The sequence below is a fragment of the Lytechinus variegatus genome, chromosome 1 (genome assembly GCF_018143015.1).
Source record: "Lytechinus variegatus isolate NC3 chromosome 1, Lvar_3.0, whole genome shotgun sequence".
NCBI classification, from domain to species: Eukaryota; Metazoa; Echinodermata; class Echinoidea; order Temnopleuroida; family Toxopneustidae; genus Lytechinus; species Lytechinus variegatus.
In genome coordinates, this window is record NC_054740.1 from 46,657,226 (window position 1) to 46,675,537 (window position 18,312).

Genomic DNA, 18,312 nt, shown 5'->3' on the forward strand with positions numbered 1-18,312 from the left:
GGATTTGTAAAGGTGGTTAAATGGTAAAAAAACAGCAAAAATAGAGGCGGCTTAGAAGGTACTCCAACAACACATCGTCGCATATCGCATGGAGGTTGATCCAGCGGCCAGCTCGCCAGCCGGAGGCTTTGGCGATAAAGGTCACGGTAGCAAAGAAAAGAGCAGACTGCCCAAGTTCAACTTTAAAGCCTTATGTTTTGAATAATTTAAAGGGTTAAGTTCAACTGCATCGATCTATTCACAGCATAACTTTTTAAAAAACACTGTAATCATATAGATTTACTTAAAGTTAAACTAGAACTAGATTCTATCTAAGATTTTTATTTATTGTCCTGTCACAGGGTTGATATATCTTAAAAAATTAAACCACCAACTATTCCCCCACTTCACTTAAAATCTAGACCTTCCTAGGCCCTATTTTTACTAAATTAAATGAAATTTTCTGTAATTACCTTATTGCGTAGCCTATATAAGGCTTATGTCAACGTTCTAATTATTCTTGAAGCCGTAGACAGGTGAATACTGTACATGGTACTTGGGACAGATCCTGAGCAGCTGCCTTGAAATAGTTTTGCCGGAGTTTTTAGGACTTTGCCGGAGTTTTTAGGACTTTGCCGTTGGTACAGGAGCTACGGCAAAAACCCACTTGATTTGCCGGAGTTTTTTAAAAGTTTTGCCGTAAAAAAACTCCGGCAAAGTTTTATGCAATGGAAAACTCCGGCAAATTTTTTTTTGCCGTAGTTTCTGATTTTTTGCCGTAAAAAAACTCCGGCAAAAGTTTTATGCAACGGGGCCCAGGAATGATACTGAAATCATTTCTTAATCCTCTGATCAGCTTTATTAACATTTATCTACGCATGATTTTTATTTCAAAATATAAATTTTTGTCTTGTATACAATAGACCTTTAAACTGGAAATTTTATTTAATTTCAAGAAAACTTCTAAGAACTAGTATAAGTATTAAATATCAATAAAAGTTGATACATTTGCCCATTGGAAAAAAAAATTTCTTACTTGTAATTTTTTTGTGAAATTTTGTATGCTTTAATATCATTGCCCGCTGATGAATCTGAAATGGAACTGCACTCTTTCTACAGATATGCAGTTTAAAGAACATTCAATGCTTTGTTGATATGTCTATTCAAATTAATTTAAAGTAACTACTTATTAACTTGGCCTTCATATTTCTTCCGTCTTGGTACTTGTTGTGATACCGGTGGTACAGCTTGGGCAGTGAGAAACCTGCATTGCAAAAAATAGAGAAAGAACAAAGTGAACTGCTGATGTAAATTATTCTTACTCACCTAGTCCAGTTTTATTAAGAATATTTAAACTCTATTTAATACTTTTGTCCTACATCCAGATAAATTGATATATCAATATTACTATTTACAGTATGTTTTGATAGTAAAGGGTGCAAATTATTTCAAATATTTATCAGATAACTGTTAATATCATGTTTTTTATGTACATGTACATAGACAGAAGGTATGATCGGTGAAAATGGAAATACTGGTGAATCTGAATTCAAGCAAATATTCAATGGAGCTTTAATTTTACGTGATATCTTATCTTGATTCAGCTCAATTGGCCATACCACCCCCCAAGAGGGAATATTTATTATTTAGACTATTTTTTTTTTGGGGGGGGGTGATGAGCTTAGATACAGCCTGTATTATTATTAAAACAAGCATACCTTGCAATGTTCCAATTCAGATGTCCTGTTCCTCATTAGAGTGCAACTCACACTTGCTGATCTGCATGGTTCTCAATTTTGTCCCTCTGACCGGGTGTGAACTGCTAAGATCTTGGTCCTATTGGATCTGCAATAAACATTTTTTTTACAGTTTGAGAGTATTAGAGATAAATAAAACTACTCTTCTTAAACTATATCTAAAAAAATCCAGCTTTCCATATCATTGGCATATGAATATTCCGAACTAAATTATCTGGTCCAAAAACTTCTTTCTCTCTCTATCATAAAGTTTCAGAGAGGCATACACATACCAGGTACGGTAACCGACTGTTTGAAATAAAATGATTCCAACCACATATTGCTCCAGCTGTATAGCTGAATCGGGACCTTGTCTGTGCTGGTCCTGTATATAACTAAAGAATCACATCACATTTGAATGAAGTAAACACTAGTAAGAACATTTTCAGAATACCACCCCAGGCCACGGCATCCTGTTCAAATAGAAACTTGATTTACGTCATTTTCATTGAAATCTAACACTAAATCAATTTGATTTCATTCATGATTACTCTGAAGTAAAAAGTTTCTGAATAAAAGAAGCTGCTGAGAATTATTATTATTCATATGAAGATGAAATAGCGTGGACGGACTAGGCCTAAACTTCAACTTTCAAGCTTGAAGTTTGGGCCTAGACCTAGTCCTTCCCCGTTATTTTCATGACTACATCGACAATCTTGCTAGCCGGCTATATCAAGGCCGGATCTCGCGCGCTCTGGCCAAAATCGACAGTTTGTCATTACTAACAGTAACAGGAGGTCGGAAACAAGTCCACATCTACCCCTGATAATTGACAATAAAACTGAAATACAGGTTTACTTTTTGCCTTCATGAAGCATTCCGATGAAGGTCTAGATCTACGACAAATGGTTAGTTAGGCCTATTTTTTGAGAAACTCACTGACAGATGATTAATTTGGAAGTCAGGCAAAAGAAATGGGAGTGCATGGAAATGGAGGTTTACGTACGGTACCGTACTAAAGTAATACGGGATGGGCCCCGAACGCCGGCAAACACCTCACCATTGTGAGATCAAAACATGAAAATGAACTTAACTTACTTTTATTCTTATGGAATGTCATTAAATTGATATTGATGTTCCCTCCAAGATTTTCTGCTCCAATGAAGTTCACTGAGAAATCACAATTTCGAACATCAATTCTATAAACAGATGATTAGTCGAGCTATTTCGTTGTAGAAACCGGAAATTCGCAGTCCAAAAAAACAACACTTCGCACAGATCTCGTGGGGAATTGTGGGAAGGAAAAACGTGTTTAATTCCTATAGGATATGAATAAAACATTACGTCTTAGCCAACCATAGAAGTGCATTTTGCGTAATTTGACGTCATTCTCATGAATTAAACATTGACCCTCCAAAATCAACCTTCAAATTGTCCGCCGGCAGCCATATTGGCTGTGTACAAAACCTATGGGAAATAAAAACGCGCGAAAAGAGTTACCTCTCTAGCTCCCTTCGGGAGCTTACGTAAACGTAAGATCGTATCTCTGTGAAAATAATGGTAAATGAAAATGACGTATCATGTAAGGGAGGTTCAAGCGAAAACCCGATTTCACAAAAACGAAAATGTATACTTTTTTGAAATTACTCCCTATTATAAGTATGGAGCAGAAATGGATTAATATAAATCATACACATTCAATAGCAAAGTGTTTAATCATATCTTAAGAAAATGGAAAAAAATAAGAACTCTGACTATTGATAACAAAGTTAAGGTCAGATGTAAATGGATAAAGTGGGAAAAAGTTTTCCATTTAAATAATCAAAATGTATCTCCTTGAAATTAAAGTAACATTTGTGTATATTTTGGTTCTAGCATTACTAAAACAGAGTATGGAATCATGTGTGAAAAGGCTTACCCACACTGATAAGATGCTGTTTTGATGGGTATACTGTATACATAATCGGGTGTGAGCGGAGGTCGTAATACTTCCAACTGGATGAGCGATTTGAATAATCGTTGAAGACTTCATTGAGAAGGAATTAGCAGATTTGATAGAACAATAAACTATAGGTCACGACCCAACAGGGTCGGCTCGTTCTCAATATCTAAATTATTTGGAAAGCGAGAACCAAACGACCATGATGGGTCGTGACCCAGAGTGAATGTATGAAGTACTGTGCGTAATAGGTTGCAGTGATGCGAGGGATCGTATGGAGGCTACCCTCTATTATTATTAAGGAGGATTAAAGTCTTCTGTGCATTGGGCTCGAAATCAATTCCTCATGATAGGAGCGTTTAGAAAGAATAGTTTCAAAAGGAAGGATCATAAAATAACCAGTGAATGTGAAATGTAATGGTGTTAATCTCTTGGACCCGTCCCTAATATATTGTAAAAAAATAATCCTAAACGAATTCCAGATTGGTATGAGCCTGAGGGCAAAATATGTGGGAAGGAAAGAAGAGTTAATACAAATAATGTGAATACAGCAATGATACTAACTGCCTGAAGACCCTGGTTCACAATGGTCATGGTGTGAACGCACTGATCTATTTAGCGTTAATTGAAATATTTGGGAGGGAGAGAGTCCCTCCTTTATCATGTAGACAAATGACTTATCTAACCAAATGGTGCCAGTTTGTGGCGTGAATCGAAGCAAATTCTTCAAAGGAATATCGGGACAGTGTATTTGCATAAACAGAAAGGAAAAGATCGAAATTTTAGGTTAATCACGAGAAAATATTTGTATCGTAACTAATCGGTGCAAGGTGGTACCATTATTGACACAATAATACACTTCTGAATTACTCAGTGACTGTTTTAAATCAGGCCGTGCAAGCGTGACAGGAGACTGACGCCTGCAAGGAGATTAATTTGGCTAATTCGTGCGGGAAAATTGCGCGGGAAAATTAGCGCGGGAAATCCTCCGACATTGATACCCATATCGGAGACAGCAGTGACGTCTGCAATACACAACATAATCACGTGTGACGTAGTCTCCAGTCCCGCACCTGTTCGGCCTGGGTACCCGGAGGGGCCACTTACATTGACGGGTGGATACCATGCGCGACCAAAAAAACACGTAAAAAGGATGTCTTTTTCACGATAGGGCACGTTACGTACGTAACGTGATAAGGGTGCCAAAAACACAAAAATTATAAAAAAGGGTATCTATTTCGCTAGGAAAATTACGTGTTTAGGGTCTAATTTGCGGGGATGATAAAACAAAATTAAAATGTTTTATAAAGGATGTCATTTTTGCCCCAACACTTCGTGTTTAGAGTCCGATTTGCGCGAGGTGTAGAAGTGGGGTCGTTAACCAAATAAAGCCGACGACCCAAGGAACCGTAACAATAAAACATTCCTGTACTTGTTTAGGGGTCCATTTCAGGGAATATTTGCCAAGAGTATCGTTTTTGTTTCCAATACTTGTTAAGGGTAGGGGTTCACACGCCAATACTTGTTAAGGGGTTCATTTTCAGAATATGGAAATTACGTGTTTAGGGTGCTTTTTGAGACCCATTGGTCGCGCATGGTATCCACTCGTGAATCGAAGTGGCCCCCCGGGCCTGGGTAGCTAGAAGAAATGTCAAATTGAATGTAAAAAAAAAAAAAAAAAAAAATTAGGAGCGTTGAACTATCTGTGCCATTCAGGACTTACAGCAATGGAATTTCCTTTATTGTTGTATTTATCTAACAAAGCATGAAACAGATAGGTGACCAAAATCACCAAGAGATTACTTTTTTTAAAAAAAGATTCAATTATCTTTGGTGAGCGAGACTTTATAATGATCAAAATATTATAAAATAGCCCAGAAGATGAATGAACCATGCTGTACCAAATATTCAATATAGAAACGATGAATTATTACTAAACATATGAGTTCAATTTTATGTAAAATGGGAGAAAAGAAAAAAAAATCATATTTCTTGTACATTTAAGATTTACGACGAGGTTCAGATGTTTCCATTATATAAAGTGGAAAGAATAATGTCGTGAAGTCTATTAAAGCCAAAATCTATGTTCAAGGCTTACCAAACCAATGTGTTGCCATAAAGACAAACTTGAGTCATAAGCACAATTAAAATTTTGTTTTACAAGTGATTATACGTATCCAGCTGTTCATAAAAATATATCAAAATTTGTCACACTCAGTAGTACACCTACGTACAAGATATCAATGTGCAAGTACAGTGAAAGGTGGAATTTACACTCTAGAAAACAGAAATGCTAACTCAACCTCTGAAAGGCAGGAGGAGCGACAACATTTTCCAAATGTTGCATTTACCACTTTAAATGGTTCTACCCAACATTTAAAATGTTGGATTTAGCTTTATACAAGGTTGGATGTAACTTCTGGAAGAGGCCGCTACTCCCCCAACCTTCCAAATGTTGATCCAACATTCGAATTATTAGTGTGTAGTCATGTTAGAGATACTAGTAGTTATAATTATACAGCATTAACCTCGCAGAAGATCAGAAATTGCCACCCGCAGCCAATATTTCTTGCCTGGTTTAGTGCGAAATAGTGAGAACCATATTAACTTTGAACAGTAATTTGTGGTCAAAATAGAAGTTAACCACAGACAATGTGAGTGCATGAATATCATGGCATGCACAAAATAGCATTTTGGTGAAGTATGGTGTTGTGAATATTTTTTTATTTGTAAAACATTAAAAATACAAGAGTTCAAAATTATGAAGGAACAGTTAAAACTTCGCAAATTGGATATAAAACTTGCAAAAAAAACCCACTTGGCCTGACTGTAGAGATAAGATGTGAGTGTATACACGAGTCCAACGTTATATAGGATAAATCAATAATATAAACAAAACTTTCCGGTTTAAATAAGAGTTCAAATGTAAATTTGCAGAAAACTGTAAAATGCCAGATATAATACTTAGTATTAAAGTTTACCGTTGCATGATTCTGATGAGTTATGAATGAGACCTATATTATAGTCCAAATAAACATCAGGAGAGTTTCTAATAACGATTAACTTGCTAGTACCTATTCAGACCAGTTAACCCAATTTAGCTGAACACTGCTATTTGCCGTGCCTTGCCTAGTTTGTAAGAATATCTTGGTTCCAATCTGTCTTATTCTCGTTGCTAGTTTCTTTTCATGGCGGAGTTTGTATGCCAATGAAGCTAATCGGCCTCTTTCTTTTTTCATTATAGCAGGTAAATCAGTACGGATAGTCACCCGATTGGAGCGTTGATTGGCGTTGGGCAAAGATTCCGATGCCACCTCGACGTAGCTAGTTGGGCGGGCTGTCCGGATTGGTCGTGCTATCCAGGCTGTCTGGGCTGGGCGGGTACGGCGGGCTGTCCGGGCTGGGCGGGAACGCGAGCTGTCCGGGTTGGGCGGGTACGGCGGGCTGTCCGGGTCCGCGTCCGGGTCAGGCAGGCCTTCCGGGCTGGGCTGGCCGGGCGGGCTGGACCAACTGGCCGGGATGGGCGGGCTGGGCTGACTGGCCAGGTAAGGCAGAGTGTTGATTTCCCGGAAGATGCCGAGGCTGCTCGAAAGCTTGCAATAAGCGGTCTCTGTCAGCCATGCGAGAAAATCGTACGATGATGGGGCAGGGGCTGGCGGGCTGGTTACCGCGCTGTGCAGGTGCAGGTAACCGGTGGGCGTTAATTATCGGGATCATACTGGCCTTCTCACGATTAATGCCCCCAAAATGACAAAAAATATCACACACAGTGGAATAAATGTTTTCGTTTTTGACATCCGGGACTCCGTAGATTAGTAAATTTTGTTTCCTTTGATGAAGTTCAAGCGACAAAATCTTTTCTTGAGTGCTATTGCAAAGATATTCCATTATAAATCCTGATTTTTCTATAAAAAACAGGAAATATGCAAATGAGGTAAACCACGTGATCAGCATTATCAGAATTACTGGTATTACTGGTCTTGATCAGTTTAATTTCAAACATTGAATTACTTTAGACCAGTTGACTATATATCAGAGGAACATATCAATTTGTTGTGTACAAAAAACGCTCCTCTTATAAGGCATAGAAATGGGACGTTAAACACAGTCACTAATACGCGCCGCTGTCTTCGCATCGTGCAGGCAGTCTACGTGTACAGTGGCGGGCTGCTACATTGCGGTGCAGGGGTGTTCAACTTACATATCGTGAGCGCACTCAGCTGCGTGTTTTCACTTCTTCTCCTTTCTCTCCTTTTCTTGTCATTTTTCCACGCATTACTTGTGTTCATAAATTTCCCTCTCACTTTCCTTGTTTTCTCACTCCCTTCAGTTTTGTAACTCTTCTTGATCACTTGCATTCATTGGCACACCCCCCGGTCAAAAATGGTACGGTCCTATCCAACATACACTCAAGTCGTCGCTGTACGAATAACGTGCAAAATTCTTCACGCGCTGCGTTGCCTAGCTATGCGTGTGTACTGTGTACACACAATGCCATCGGCTGAACCCGCCAAACTATAGTGACCAATTATTGCAAAAGCTTTTGCAAATGTGAAAAGTGACAGAGGTTTTTTTTATCCAATCAAAATCATTCTTAGGTATTCGCAATCTACAGCATTTTCTGCAAAATGTTTTTTTTTTATAGGGTCTATTGTGACGTATATATTTTTTTACAACAATGTGAAGTCGCACCAAACGTTTCGTTTCCCGCACTTGCCCATTGGCTCATGTACAAATGGATTTCCAAAATCATCAAGAAAGGTTCCAAAAACCTCAAAAGTGACAGAACTTAATTTGACTAAAATTAAATGAAAATCATATCATGTTCAAGGTGAGAATCTGTTCTATTCTATTCTGTTTTGATAGATCACCTTGTTGACGCGTTTGGGAGATATCTTAGCAAATCCCTCAAAAACGTACTGCGTATTTTCTATTATTCTCCATAGGGAAATAATTTAACACGCTACGCACTGCAAAAAAGGAGCACAAACAAATTGATATGTACATCTTGCTTTGAACTTAATCATAGTAGAGGAAATAATCATTTTAATGATAATATCAATAATTGATAATTATGATAATATTAATAATAATAATTACAATATCAATAACAATAATAACAGCAATAAGTGTGATTACAAGAATGATCATAATAATAATAATTGTGATAATCATAAGAGCAATGATTATAACATTGATAAATGATAATGATGATAACTTTCTCTGAATTGTAAGATTCATTTTTCATAATTTGTTAAATGATCTGACTTGAAAGTTATTATTTATTGGACCAGTAACCAGAATGCAATTGTTTGAATTGGTCTCCGGTTCATTTTTACTGGTCCAGTTAAAAATCAACTGGTCCAGTAAACATATACTGGAAACCATTTATTGGACCAGTAACACCAATTTAATGAAAAACAATTTAACTGGTATTACTAATTGCTTCAACTGGAATGCAATTATTGGAACTGGTCACCAGTTGATTTTTACTGGTCCAGTTAAAAATCAACTGGCCCAGTAAAAATATACTGGAAACCAGTAAAATCATACTGGAAACCAGTAAAAAAAATTACTGGTCTAATTGGTTTTTCAATCTGGGTAGGTTTCGATTTGCATCGAGTAATGAATGTTCTTTTTGCGGTAAAGATGAAGAAACTTATAAACATATTTTTTATGAATGTGAATGGTTAAAGTATTATGGAGATTGTGTAGCAATATATTAAAATTTCCGATTCTTAAAAGCTTACAGCGGAAGGATATCCATGTTGGATTAGACGAGACAACAGAAAATAGACAATTATTAAATCATATCATTTTACTTATCAAATTTTTAATATATCACGGAAGGGGGAATCATAAGCTACCAACTGCTTAAGAGATTCAAGTAAAGCTTTTTAAAAGTAAAGAAGAAAAGAAAATTGCTATAGAGCGAAAAACATTAACACAGCATTATAAAAAGTGGGAACACCCAAAAAACAATTAAGAAGGATGAGAGAGGGATGGTTTTGCCCGGTTTCCACACGTGCTGGGTTGGCTGGTCTGTCTGTCGCTATAGACTGCCCTCTTTTTCATTACTTTGCTTGTTCTTTCCTTTCTTTCTTTTTTCTTCCTTTTCTTTCTTTTTTTTCTCTCTTTATTTTCCTTCCTTCTGCTTTTCTTAATTTGTTTTTGTATATTTTGTTGTTGTACTGTCTAATCGTTTTATGTCTCTCTTGTATGTGTCTGTGAGGGGGGGTGCCCTCGAACCCCTTTTTTTATTGTAAATTTCATTCAGTTTATTCAATGTTGAGTAATAAATTTTTTACATAACTATTGTATGATTTTGTGAATTTATATTGGTTATAAGTGGTTGATTTTTGTTACTGAATTTATCCACTGTATAAAAGATTATGTTAATACCATGAGTATTTGTACGATGGATTGTATTGAACTGAAAAAAAAAAAAAAAAATTTAGTTTTTTTAGCATTTAAATTAAACTTACCGTTTCTTAAGAGAATATCTTGGAAACAAATTCATATTGGAATAAATGGGACTAATGTAAAAACAGAACAATTATTAAACCACATTATAATTTTGATAAAATTCATGATCTTCCATGGTAGGCAAAAGGGGTTACCTCCAAATGTAAAGGAAATTAGAGATAAATTAATTGAAAATAGAAAAGAAGAGAAACGGCTTGCAACGGAAAGGGGAACCTCAGTTGGCATTTCATCTAAGAAAATGCATGGGAGCAATTTGACGAATCAGCCTCACAGTCTTCCACCACTTAGTTAGGTTTTTTTTTCTTTAGTTACCATTATTATTATTCTTTATTTGTAGTTTATGGGGGTAGGGGTTAAGTGTAGCTATAAAGGGTCTGGCTTTAAGTTGTGTGTATGTTTTTTTATCAATATAACTTCCTCATTAATCAGTTTGATTGAAGAGTATGGAGAATCTTAACTTGAGTTTTATATACAGATTATAAGTTTATTTCCGTAATTGAGATTTTTGCTGTTGTACCCGGATTCTGTTCTGTATTTATCCCTTCGTGATTATAAGTTGTTAAAGAAATAGCAGATTAATTCTAAGTTTACATTTGAAATTCATATATATTCCTTTTCTCACGTTTATGTGTAAACTTGAAACAATTAAGTTTTAATGATGTCATGTTATATATATATATTTTTACATGTGATATGAGGAAGAAATATATATGATTTAAAACAAAAAAAAATTTAGTCTTCATCGTCACCTGAATCTTTAATTTTGAAATGACAACTTTTCATAAAATCATTTATTTCAATAAACGGAGATCAAATAATTTGTTGTTTATTACCGATAGTAGAAATGATGTATGGAGCTTACTTTATGAGGTAAAAGGAGAACAAAAATTGAAGATTCACAAACATTCCTGGATAAAATCGAAATTTTCATTATTTCCCCTATCTAGAACACGGCGCCCTTTTAAGGACATCTTTCATTGATATTCCAACGAAAGAGACCCTTGTCCGAAAATAAAAATTAAAGTAGCTAAGTAATTTCGGCATTGTATTATTTCAATATTCTGATTTTCATAAAATACTTATCTAAAGTGATAATTTCGCAAATTATGCTTTGAATGTTATTTGTTGATGTAAAAATGGGCTTTGAATGGAGTAAACAAAATCAACGTGTCTGATTATATGAGACAAAAAAGGAAAATATGAGAGGCTGCGTGTGAAAAATCAAATTTATTTTATTCATCAGATATAAACGCAAAAAATACAAATGTGAGTGTTTAGAGTGTACTAAGCATAGTTATATTTGCTTAACAATTAACCGAGGACAATCAAAATATGAAACTTGCTGCAAACATGTCAAGTGTACGAAGCCCCAAACCGGACATTTTTGACAACGAAAAAAAAATTATTACGTACGTACGCAGTATTATTACGTACGTACGCAGTATTACTTACGTACGTGATAAAACGTACGCAGTATTATTACGTACGTACGTGATAATTATTACGTACGTACGCAGTGGCGTACCGTGGGTCACGTCATTGGGGGGGCACCAGCAAATTTTTTTAGTCACTTAGGGAGCGCACGAAGCGCGCTCAGTTGTCAGGTATACTGACCTAATATTTTAAGGACATATTCCAGGACCAAAATCCAATAAACCAGTTTGATTTCCAACTGGTTTCAATTGGTTTCAACTGGTTTTAACTGGAATTTAACAATTTCCAGTTGAAACCAATTGAAACCAGTTGGGCAACTGGAAATCCTAACTGGAACCAGTTGGGCAACTGGAAATCCGAACTGGAACCAGTTGGGTAAATGGATATGACTTCCAACTGGATATTATTTCTAAATGGAACCAGTTCGGTAACTGGAAATCCTCTGGAACCAGTTGGGTAACTGGAAATGACTTCCAACTGGAAATGATTTCTAACTGGAACCAGTTGGGTAACTGGAAATCTTAATTGGAACCAATTGGGTAACTGGAGATGACTTCTAACTGGAAAGATGGGTAACTGAATTCTGATTGGAACCAGTTGGGAACCAGTTGCATGGGTAACTGGAAATCCTAACTGGATCCAGTTGGGTAACTGGAATGATTTCCAATTGGTTTCCAATTGGAAATTTTCCAGTTACCCAACTGGATCCAATTGAAACCAGTTAATTTGCATATTTTCTGCCGGGGACATCCCGATAGACCGCGGGTCCGATAGACCGCGGGTCCGATAGACCGCGGGTCCGATAGTCCGCGGGTCCGATAGACCGCGGGTCCGATAGTCCGCGGGTCCGATAGACCGCGGGTCCGTTAGACCGCGGGTCCGATAGTCCGCAGTGCTTGTAAAATTATGATCAGATATATCAAATGTCATCGAGAGGTCCAAAGGTCAAATGATACGATACCATAGGGTTCTATCAGGTTCGGATCCATGGGGGCGAGGGGGAACTGCCTCACCCACCCCCCCCCCCCCCCGCTCAAAAAAGAGGGGGAGAGGGGAAATAAGGAGAGAATAAAAAGAGAGAGGAAGATGGGAAAAGAAGATAATAGAAAAGAGAGTAAGAGGTGGAAAGGAAAGACAAAGAAAAAGGGAGAAGAACAGGGGGAAAGAAGAGAAAAAAAGAGAGGAGGGGAAAAGGAAGAGAAGAAAAGAAAGCTAGGAATAAGGAAAAGGAGGAAAAAGAAGAAGAAAAAAGAGGACGGAAGAGAAGAATATTTAAATAGAGAGGAAGATGGGAAGAAAAATAAGAAAAATGAGATATAGAGGAAGAGGGGAAAAGAAGAGAATAAAAAGAGAGAGAGTGGAAGGGGGAGGGGGAGAAGAAAAAAATAAAAGAGAAAAAAGGGGAAAGGAAAGAAAAAGAAAGAGGGGTAAGTAATGGAGGAAAGAGAAAAAAAGAGGAAGAGGGAAAAGAAAGAAAGGAAAAGAATAAGAAAAAATAGGAAGAGAATAATATTAAAAAGAGAAAAAGATGGGAAGAAAGATAAGAAAAAGAGAGATGGAAATGAATGTCGAATGTCCCATTGTTGGATTTGAAATCTCATCTTTTTAGGTTGGAATATCAAAAATTTTCAGTTTTTTTTTTGAAATATGTATCGTCTTAATGACTAACTTTTCGACCAGTCCATAATATTTAACATTTCTGCTCGCGCTTCGCGCTCGTGGTAATTATGTAGTTACCAACGCGTCATGTTCAGGTTCACAAACATTGCCCAGAATGATAAATTTTCAGGACAATATACATGAAATTTATTTTTTAGCTTGAATATGGCTTATGAGATTATAACACATTTATGTTGCTTATAAAGTAAATCTAGAAATGACTGTTAGGACATGGGCGTTTGCCCCCCCCCAACAAAAAAGAGTGAATCAAGGCTAAGAAAAAATAGAGAGAAAAGGAAAGGGAGTAGGATGAGATATACTATTATTTTCCAAATATTATGTCAAAATCTATCACAACCTTGTATTTTTGTAATAAAAGTGTCAACATATTTGCTTGCCCGCTTCGTTAACTGCCAACTTCTTATTAATTTTATGCAATACGCCATATCGAGCCCCCTCGAAATTGTTGGCCCATTACGGAACTTGGACAAATCAACTTTGAGCGGCTGATCGGGGAAAATATGGGTGAAAAAATGGCCCCTCCCCCTATTGGCGGAAGCTGGGTCCGCCCCTGACTAAGGCTTTCAGGATAAAATACAGGAAACTTCTTTAAAAAATCAGATCGCGCTTCGCGTTCTCATTATTTATTTAGGCCTTGTGAGACACCTCAATGTGTTTTTCAAGAATAAAATCTCAGATTTTCTTCAACGTCTACCCCCCCCCCATTTCATTTATTTTTTTTATCTTGGTGCCCTCGGCCCTCCCTTCGGCACCCATGCTGAATAAATACGCCACTGATGAGAATAATTAGTCGAGATTGCATATTTCTTAGAGGTTATCATTAATGATATTGAAGGGTATATACTAAAACAACAGTACAGAAACTACAGCTCCCGTTCACAATATTCCAGTAGGGCCTACTCTGATGAGAAGTTAAACCAAATTGAAACCACCCAAAATCACTCGTGCTTCGCGCTCCAATTGATATTACATCATGGGCGGAAATCCCAGGGGGGACGTGTCCCACCTACTCAAATAGTATGGGGGACACAATATCAAATGTCCCCCTACTATTTTGGTCTTTTATAATCATAGAAATACAACGTACTAAATCGAAATAAAACATGTATTTTAATTGGGACAAGATGACCTTACTTTGGCAATGATAACCTTTTTTTTTGCTTGTCATATTTTCCCGCCCCTTGTCCCCATAGGCGGATCCAGGGGGCCAAGCTCCCCCCCCCCCTCTTGGCGGAGCAAAAAAAGGAAAGAAAGGAAAAAAGGAGGGAAAAGAGAGGAGAAAAGGAAGAGAAGGACGACGAAGGCATGAAATAAGATGAGGGGAAGACTTGGAAAATAAAAAGAATCTTTTGTGCAACTATATAGAACTTTCGCTCGCGCTTCGCGCTCACATTGCCTATTAGGTGATTTACATATCTTGTTCAACATGGAGTTCGAATATCAAGTTTGGAAGTCAATATACAACACATATTTCACCTCGGAAATCGAACTTTCATTATGTTGTGTAATTTACAAATTGGTTTTTAAAAAGTGCTCTGTAAAAAGTGTCAATTTTATGGTTTGAATGTTAACATTTGCTGCTTGCGTTACGCGCTCGCAAATTTTGATTTATCAGGTACCTACATTTTCGTGTATTCCATAAAGTTTTCAAAATATCCCTTTTCTGGTCTGATTGTTAAGGCGCATTAGCTAGAGCGCTGCACGCTCGCATTTTGATTGGCGAGTTATACATGTATAAATGTTTCAATATTGTTTATACAACAAACTCCTTAAAATCCCCTTTTCATGACAGTTTATCAAAAATTATAGCTCGCGACTTGCGAGCTATAATGGTTAGAAATATATAAACTGATGCATCCTATTCATAATCACAAAAGCGAAATGTTTTATGCCATGATATCATCAAGATTTCGCGCCCTCATAGGCATTAATAAATATGATATAAATTTAATAATTAAACTGTCCCTTTGTTTCTTCTCACGCTTAGCAAGATGAATAGGAAGATAGTCATCATTTTCATATGATGGCATGTCGTAAGGATGTCCCGGTCCTATGTCAAAACTCAAAGTAATAATAATATCAGCTCTTTTTTAAGTGCAATCCATATCCACCTTACAATTTTTCTACAAAGTGCTAGAAATATAAAGCTGAAATTGACTCTTTTTTCAGATCGGACTATCAAAGTTTCATGATTTTCATGATTAAAGTTATATTTAGAATGCCTAGATTCTAGGTCTAAATATGAAACACGCTCGCGCATGTTTATTCAGATACCCAACTTGTTCTCTGATTTAAATCATTATCCAGTTTCAGATCACAATATAAAAACTTTTCTGCACGCATTTTGTGCTCGCATTATTAATGTAGGAAGACCCCATATTTCTCATCCTTTTGATGATTTACAAAACATTAACAGAGTGGCCCACTTTTAGGTCTAAATCTCGATTTTTTTTCTGCTCGCGCTTCGCGCTCGCATCAATCGTTAAATTACATAGCTATCCTGTTCATGATTACTAAAACTGATTGAAAATTTCAATTCTTTCTTTAAAAAAGTTAAAAAATGTTCAGCTTGCGCTTCGCGCTCGCATTTTTTGATTGTTGAAATATGTGACGCCTTCATGGCTAAGTGCATGCAGTCCTTAACAGGTACCAGTTTAAAGCGTATATTTTTTTTGCTCTCACTTTGCGCTCGCATTATTAATACTCATATTTTTTTAGGATTTACAAATTATGAATAGAATGTCTCGTTCAGTAAATATTATAGGACTAAATCTAGAAATTTTCTGCTCGCACTTCGCGCTTGCTTTAATTGTTTACTCATATACCTATTCTGCTTCAGTTAAAAAAAAGTGCTTAGAATTTCCTTTCTTTGGGTGAAAATTTCAAAAAGATTCAGCTCGCGCTTCGCGCTCGCATTATTTGATTGTTAAATGCTACTTTAACATGTATCTTTTTTATCAGTTCATTTCCCCTCGCGCTTTGCGTTCGTAGTAATTATTAAGTTGCATACATGTCTTTTTCAGGATAACAAACATTGCCCAGAATCAGTTCAAATTTTAGGGAAAAAATACATAAACTTTCCCCCCAAATTAGCTCGCGCTTCGCGCTCGCATCATATAAATGAGGATTATGAGTTATGTTTTAATTTATAAGAATAATGAATAAAGCCAAGAAGTGACTAATGAGGACTATAGCCCTTCAAAGAAACAAACAAAAATTATGTTCGAGCTGCCGATCGGGGAAAATATGGCTGAAACAAATTTCCGCCCACCCCCACCCCCCCCCCTATTGGCGAAGGCTGGAACCGCCCCTGTGTCCTCCCTACATTTTGGTATTTATGTATTCATGATTTTTTTTCAAGAACACATTAAAAATTGGTCTTTATTTCTTTAATGTGATTATAAGATAATTTAAGTTAGCCTGGCCGGGAGGAAGTAGGCGCCATTTTCGAAAAGTACACATGGGCGCCAAACATCAGGTCAAATTTGCTTCCCCTCCCTCCCCTTGAAATCCTGAAATCCCAATTAGAACAGGCCCCCTGACAACTACTTCAAGGAAAATATTATCCCCATATTTTTTACCGCCGGGGACTGTTAACCCCCCCCCCCCGGAAATTTACTCTCCAGACAATTACCTCAGATAATTATGAAAATAATAATTGTGAAAATGCCTTAACTCCGAGGCTCTAGAGGGCATATTTCCGGGGGGGGGGGGGGGGTAACAGTCCCCGACGATAGAAATATGGAGATAATATTTTCCTTGAAGTAGATGTCAGGGGGCGATTGTCCTGTGGGTCATCGTTATAGAACCCCATGGACTCGTATCAATGGCCTTTTGACCTCTTGATGACATGGATTTCACTATATTGTCCTGATCATAATTTTACACACACCGCGGACTATCGGACCCGCGGTCTATCGGGCCCGCGGTCTATCGGACCCGCGGTCTATCTCTGCCAGTGTGCACAGATTAATGTTTTATGAGATTCATCATAATTTACAATGTATCTATTTAATTTTTTTTAATTTGAAGTTCCACACTTTTTTCAGATAAATGTTTCCAATACTTAGGAGTGAAAACCATGTTCATAAATGTTATAGATTATAATTAAAACAGATTTAAAGATAACTAGAATTTTAATTCGTCATGAGGACGAATTAGGTGATCTGTACGTCTCTGATTCTCTTGATCATGAATATGACCACCATATTAATTCAGATCAATATGATAATCATGATGAAAACCAAAATATGTTGATAGCTCTTGCAATTCAGGAAATGAGGTGAAGCAGGGGTTGGTTATAATTATGATGAAATGGTAATAAGCCAAGGTAATAATCTCAACTTACCGACAGACAATCATCCAATATATCAAAAGTGTTTCAATTATTGTATGATCCCAATACTTGACACAATATACGCAAAATCGCACAGATATTATTACAAACCTAATTTGGCTAGCACAAACGGTATCTTGGATTTTTCTCTAGGTGATATGACAGAGAAAAGGGGTAGTACGGACTTGAATATGAGATGACGTAGAAGACACAATGTATGAAGTTTGCTTCAGGTGAGATGATACCAGCCCACAGAAGTAGTCATTTGAAGACGTTCTCAAAACATGTGCCTCCTAGAGTAGAAAACTTTGATAAGTGTGTCAGAAAGTCTTGTGATGATGTAAAAAAAAACCAAAGAGATAGGGCAGAGAGGGAGGGAGAGAGGTAGAGAGAGAGAGCTAGTACCAAATTGCAGACTTTATATATAGTGAGTCACAGGTCAAAGGTGAGTGTGCTGTCTTAGATCAAATACTGACCACTTAACCCGACCACTGCCGACGTTGGGCCAACGTTACATAGCTGACCATAATCCAACGTCGCGCAAACTGAAAATGCCAACGTTGGCTCAACGTTGACTTCACGACCGCGACCAACCCGACCACTGCCGACGTTGGCCCAACGTCGCCTTGCTATCTGGGACGTACGTACGTAATAATTTTTTTTTTTCGTTGTCAAAAATGTCCGGTTTGGGGCTTCGTACATGTGGGTAAAGTAGCATTACA

The 18,312-nt window shown here is 37.1% G+C and overlaps 1 long non-coding RNA gene across 1 annotated transcript; it reads right to left on the reverse strand.

Moving 5' to 3' along the window:
- Nucleotides 1–910: 910 nt before the first annotated feature.
- LOC121415297 lies at nt 911–2,841 on the reverse strand. Its single transcript, XR_005969984.1, has 3 exons — nt 2,814–2,841; nt 1,698–1,824; nt 911–1,243 (listed from the first exon to the last, which is right to left on the reverse strand). It is a non-coding gene; the product is annotated as an uncharacterized LOC121415297 (long non-coding RNA).
- Nucleotides 2,842–18,312: the final 15,471 nt, after the last annotated feature.